General features: G+C 34.4%; 1 non-coding gene across 1 annotated transcript; it reads left to right on the forward strand.

Annotated features, from left to right (window-relative positions):
- Nucleotides 1-5,712: 5,712 nt before the first annotated feature.
- On the forward strand, nt 5,713-5,874 carry LOC113833334. Its single transcript, XR_003480973.1, has one exon. It is a non-coding gene; the product is annotated as a U1 spliceosomal RNA (small nuclear RNA).
- The last annotated feature ends 1,087 nt before the right edge of the window (nt 5,875-6,961 follow it).

A 6,961-nucleotide genomic window follows, 5' to 3' on the forward strand; every position in this document is an offset into this window, starting at 1 on the left:
ATTATTTTGTGGAAAAAGAAGTGTCATATCATTTACAAGGCAATGGGGGTTAGACAGAAATTCCAGTTTAAAACAGTTAAAAACAGGTTCTTACTAGCTTTCCCTCAATTGCTGTAGGACTCTGTAGAAGCAAAGAAGAGTGGCAGTAAAATAAGTGCATATAATGTATGAAGACATGAAGTTAACACATGGGGATTTAATTGAGCTTTATAAACAGTATCTTTGGCTTTTAGATAAAAAGTGTTAATGCAATATATTGACTTGGCTTTAAAAAACATTTTACTTATTTTGAATTTTGTGTAACAAGATTCAAAATATTGTGACAGGTGATTACAGCTAATAAGAATATATATGTACATATATATTCCTGATTTTACAAAAAGAACGCCTCTCAGTCTGTATCATGTAGTTAAAGTACTGTGTGTTGGTTGATTTTGTTTGTTATTTTGACACAGCCTAGGACAATCTGTGAAGAGAGTCTCAATGAGGTATTTCTTAGACCTAGTTAGCCTATAACTATATCTGTGGGGAATTATAATGATTATAATTATACTTATAAAATAATAATCAATTATATTGATATGAAAAGAACCAGCTAACTGTGCATGTGACCAATCCCTAGGCAGGGGATTCTCAATGTTAATGTAAAGAGCCAGCTATCAGTAACAGCCATGCATGCATTCATTTCTTTCTGTTGTCAATTGTAGATTTGACATGATGAGCTATTTTAAGCTTCTGTTGCCTTTACTTGTTGCCCCAAAGATCATAAGCAATTGTATTTCACTCTATTTAAATTATAATTATCCATCAGTTCTTTTTACAGCTAGATCAAGTAAGTTATATTTTTTTAGCCTGAACACCTTGTCCTGTATTCGTCATAAATATCTTAAAATAAGAATATGTCTTTTCCTATAGTACCATTTTAAATTTAGCCTTTTAATTTTTGAGAATTTTGTTCAATGCATTTTTAGAAAAGTCCCCTCCTTCTCCAACCCCTGCTACCTCTAACCACTTTCTTACCCATCCAACTTTGTGTCTTTTCTTTCCTTAATCAGTAAAATGGTAGAGGATGACTTTCGTGCCCACACAGTTTTTTCATGATGGGATTTTGTCTGGCATGAGGTTGCCCAGGTCTTGTGGGTGCTGTCATGACTACTGTGAATTCTTACTGTTGTGTCTAGGAAACATTGTTTCCTTGTAACCATCCACCCTGTGACTCTTAATCTTTTGTCCCCCACTTTTGCAATGATTTCTGAACTTTGGCAGGAGGGATGTGATACAGATATCCTATTTAGGGATAACCATTCTACAGTTTCTTATTTACTACTGCACTTTGACCAAGCAGGAGCATTTGTTTTAATCATTATTTACTGCAAAAAGAACCTTCCCTGATGAGGGTTGAAAGATGAACACTAATCAATGTTTATAATGATGAGTCATTTGTGGTTATTTTAATGTTATGCAATTTAGAGTGTCATTTTAATGGAAAATATATACCGAAGACCATGACTACTCCTCAGTCACTCTATTATTTACTATTATTATTTATTTACAAATTATCTGTAGATTGCTTGATATTGTAACAGGCTTGGATATATTCTATGCTGATAGCTTAGGTTTATTTAAAATCATCCTGCAGTACTATCAAATTCAAATCAATGATTCTCTGATTAATATACACACAGATACCAGAAGGAGTAAGAGAATGAGTGAAAGAGAAAGAGGATTAAAGATGGCAAGGGAGAGAGAAAGAGGGTGATAACTCTTTGCTGTTAGTTGAGATATACTCTGAAGTAAGCGATAGATAATGTCTGTGTCCTTTTGGAAACTCATGATTGCAGGGAGTTGGTGGCACAGAAAAGGAAGATAAAATACAGGTAAAGGATATTTTGTTAATTTTTTGTTTTTTTATCTACCATAAATTAATGAAATAATATAAATAACTTTGAAATAATATATTCATGTAACAAATATTTGAATGACATTTAATCTAAGTTTCTTGTAGTAAATAAGCAGATGACCTTACAAGTTGTCCTGCCCTTAAAGACCAAGTTCTCATTGGGAGAAATAAGTAAGCTGATAAACAGCTTATTGTAATTAGAGTTCTTAATTGGTCTAGATATTAAAAAGCCAGAGTCAGATATAGAGGTAAATGCTGAGAGATCAAAGAGAAGAATCAAGCCACAGCACACCTTACTTCCTTAGTGTCTTAGCAGACAAGAGAACAATTTCCTGTTTCTTCCTACTATATCCTGTTTCTGCCCAGCTACCTCACTTCCTGTTTGTCTGTACAGACATCCAGACCTCTATGGTTAACTAGTGGAAAGCTCCATTCTCTGACCCCAGACAGGCTTTATTTGTTCAAGCAAGATATCACCACAGCTTCTTAGTTAGGTAAAGTGATGGAAGAGTTCAGAGAAAAGAGCTATAACAAATCTTAAATTACTTGAAGAAAGATTAGTAGGGATAAAATCCTGAAGGAGGCACTGAATCTTAAATGATGAATAAATGGTTAGTAAAGATGGGCTAGGTAGCTCCCAAACTAATGACTCAGGTTGACTAAAAAGAAGTAAAAGCCTGTATGTAATCAAGTTTGACAGGTTCAATGGCAGAATGTAAAAGTGGTAGCATGAGAAATGGAATGCAGATATTGGAGAAATAGTCCAAATTAATGTCCTTCATTATACAATGTAATTAGTGTTAGTGTAGTAACCTCATTTTGGTTATCCAAACAAGTTGATTTTCAGACAACTGAAGTGAATACATTTATTGTAGATATAGTTACCGTTCACAGTGAAACCAATTCAACAACAAATGAAACCAACTCAACAACAAATGAAACATGATCTTTCTTTCCAAAATAGACACAACTTCATCCTTATTTGTCATTAATTAATTAATGGGAATTTTCTATGAACAATGGGAATTGAATCAGCAAACTCTAAAACTCACACTGTATAGGAAAAATATTTACAATTGAATATTCATGATGGTACTGAAGGATAGTCAGTAACTGTGTTTTCTATGATAAAAGTAATAGTAACAATGATCATGTCTTTTGTATTGTAAGTTGGCTATATATTGTCAGGGCCCTCAGGGAGAAATACATTAAGGGAAATCAAATTAATACATATGCCTCTCCACACCATTGGCATTTATCATAATTATTATAACATTCACTATTTATTATTGGAATGCTGTCATTACAAAACAGCATCACAAAATCAGTGTCTCTCACTTCAAAAATAGCTGTCTCTTTTGGTTTCAATTAATCTGCTAACAGGAGTCTGATAATACTTCAACATATTAGTATGAAAATATGTCCATGAATATTCATTCATGAGCATGGACTTCTCAATTTAAATAGTTAGCTTTTTAGTGTAGTTTCTTTTATTTTACTTGTCCAACCACGACCCATTATTACTTTGCATTTGCACAGCAGTTTTCCTCTGAGGAGTATAAAGTACTGTAGTTTAATTGCCCAAAAGAAATGGTGTCAGGCTAGAGAGAAGGGAGATAGAAAAATGTGTTTCCTGATTGTCTTAGGGAATTGGGATATACTTAATTCTAATTCTGGCTTTCAGCCCAGACAGCCAGGCTGTGTCTACACAAGTGAGGTTGTGTGTGAGATTTCTAAATTTTACTTCCAAGAGAACGTGTAAATGGTGTCCCATTTGAAGAAATTAACTCTATTTCTTCTAAGCCACTAGATCTCATCCTAGGGCAATTGTTTTCTCTTCATCCTTGTCTACTCTAGAGAAGTGTGACATTGTGACTATGATGGGGCTGAAGCTTTGTAAAACTGGAATTTTGCACTGAGGCAAAGAGTGCTGTTAAAAGACCTTGAATGCATAAAGAAGTCTCCTACAAAAAGAACTACTTAGCTTCTAAATCTCAATAGTGCAGAGGTGAGAAATGAAGCATTAATTCTGGATACCACTGGTATTTCCAGAAAATACTCAGAGTTTTTTGTATTGATAGAAAGTCTAATTGCTTGATAATAATGAAAGACACCATATATTATTCTGATTTTAGTAGTACTCATTTGTAAAGAGGGAAATTCCCAGACATTGTACATAGTATAACATCAACCTTTAATTCTGGAGTCCAATCTGCTAAGAAGTTGTTCTCAGAAATGAAATTAATCTGCACCCTAAATCCATGCAATTGAGCTAAAGTAATAAAGGAATGTTTTAAATTCCCATCTATGTGAAACGTAGAAATCCATTCCATGCTTTTCTGGAATCATGGTAAGTTCTAACTGATGTTCCCAGAACATATCTATAGAAATACCAGGCAGTCTTCTTTTTCACAGTGAACAAGACAGACAGACTCACACCACCATAAGAATTCAATGTCTTAATAGACAAGATAGTAGAAAAGAATTGTATCTAGAGTTTTCATAAGAAGAATGATCTGTACAGATAGGCAAATAAAATAATGATACAATTATAGATTTCCTGTAATCTTCATCTTTCTGGCTTTTATCTGAATTTACTAGTCAGGTTACAGGCAATTCTCTGTCTCTTGATCCTCTAGCTGGAGAAAAACACATTGTATGTAATAATTTTATAAAGTACAATTTCCTATCCTTCGATAGGGCGCTAATAGCATCTCAGTTTCACTGCCCATAATGTTGCTTACCATGTAATTTATAAGCAAGCTGGAAAGTACACAGGAGACACATTACAAAGTACCAAGTAAGTTAGATGTAAATCAGAATCGTCACCCTATAAAATGTGACATTTGTTTGTGCTGACTACAGGATGCCTCAAGTCATTCACCATTGGATTCTGTGTTTTTATTCTTCTTTCTTTTAGGTCACTTCTGCCAGTGTCAATCTCTGAGCTTTATCAGTCTCTGATTTGAGAACAATCCCCATTTCTTATGGAAATCACTGGAAAATACACTAGGCATTTTCTTTTCCCCAAAAACTAATCATGTTTTCATGCTCTCCCTCTGAGTAACCGCTAATCTGTATACAGATTGAGCACTACCACCCTATCACAATAATCAGGAGTTTTCATAATCCTAAATTTATGGAGTCAAGTGCTAAGACCAGGAACAGAACTGTTCTTTTTCCTCTTACTTGTAATACTTGGGTGCAGTACACATCACAAAGGTAGAGACTATGTGTGTCTCAGAAATTCATATTTTAATTGTAATGTTATTGTGTGTGAGAGAGACATTAGATAGACATACAGAGCCAGACAGACTAATAGACAGATAGATGGATTTATGGATGGATGGATGGATAGATGATAGATAGAAAGATAGATAGAAAGATAGATAGATAGATAGATAGATAGATAGATAGATAGATGGGGAACAAAGGATGATTTGGGGGTGTCAGTTCTCTCCTACCATGTGCCTCCCAAGTATCCAACTCAGATCTTCAGAATTGGTGGCAAGTAATCTTATACCACTGTGTCATTTCTCTTGTACCATTGTCAGATATATTTCATTAAATATCTTGTATGCTGCATACATAAGTTCATGATAATTATTTTTGTAGATAATTTGAATTGACATATATGTTTCCACATACAGTCAGGAAACTTATGTATTTCTTCTATGTATCCTAATTAAACTTGTGGCTTATTGCCTGGTTTCTCTTAAGAGTACTTCTAGATCCTCCTCAGTAACCTGTGAACATGTCTGAACATGTCAATACCCTAAAGAATTACACAATCAAGAATCACTTAAGAATTTATACTTACATGTCAGGAAGGGATACCATGCCCATGCAGGTGGATATCGAATGGCTAGGCTTATCCCTTGCACCCCAGATGTGCTGACAACTGCAAATTCCCAAATGTGGAAAACTGAACTGAATAATTCATAGTAAGGGTTCACTGTATTCCCTGTATCCAACTACCACCAAAAAAGATTTTATCACTCTATCAGTGTCGATAAATTTGGAATTAATCCTACATAAGAAACCAAAATGTTGGAGTATGGCTTACTTTAATTTTCTATGTACTCATACATTACTTACATGTACATTTCTTTGCATCTCCAGTGATATTTATGTCAACATTCTGAGAGAGTCAATATAAAAATAGTATCTTATACACATCCATGTTCATATGTTCAATCCCAACCCTCAACATTACTGCATTTGGAGAAAAATACAATAACCTTCAAGGAGGTTATTGTATTTACAGTGGAAAAGGAATAAAAATCATTCTAGCTTTTAAGACTTGTGTATGAATAAGGTATGGAAAGAAAGACAGAGACAGAGATAGAGAGAGACAGAGACAGAGAATAAGGAGCAGGAGTCTCCTTAGTAGGGAAGTGAGCTTAGAGGAAAGACCAAGTGGGGGCACAGTATTGAAGCTGCCTATAAATCAAGAAGAGGGGCTTCAGTAGTGACCAAATTTGGTGGCACTTTGATCTTGAACTCACCACCCTCTAGTCCTACAAAAAGTAAAGTGGTGCTATTATATTAATCTATCCAGACTTCAGCATTTTATTAGATACTCTGAATAGATTAATATTAGTAATGACAAATATGTACTTGCTATGAACCACACACATACACACACACACACACACACACACACACACACACACACACACACACACACACACACACACACACGGAGGGAGCAAGAAAGAGAGAGAGACTTTAGTCAAGGATATAATATTTTCCTGTATCACCAATAATTCCATCATTGTGTTATCATTAATTTTTAACAAGAATGATTTCTGGGATTGAAATGACTCTCTACCACCCCATTTTCGCCATAATTTTTTATCTCTGCTTTGAAACACTAAGTTAACCTGCAAACAGAAATATAACATTTTTCATGAATACAACATTATTTATCAGATACATTTATCTGAATTATTCTGCTCAATCAACTTGATGTATTCTCTGTCACATTTAAAGGTTTGAACATTTGGGCAGTTCTTTAGCTTCTAATAGAAATGTCTCCAATGGTTTAATGATACCTAC

The sequence above is a fragment of the Cricetulus griseus genome (assembly GCF_003668045.3).
Source record: "Cricetulus griseus strain 17A/GY chromosome 1 unlocalized genomic scaffold, alternate assembly CriGri-PICRH-1.0 chr1_0, whole genome shotgun sequence".
NCBI classification, from domain to species: domain Eukaryota; kingdom Metazoa; phylum Chordata; class Mammalia; order Rodentia; family Cricetidae; genus Cricetulus; species Cricetulus griseus.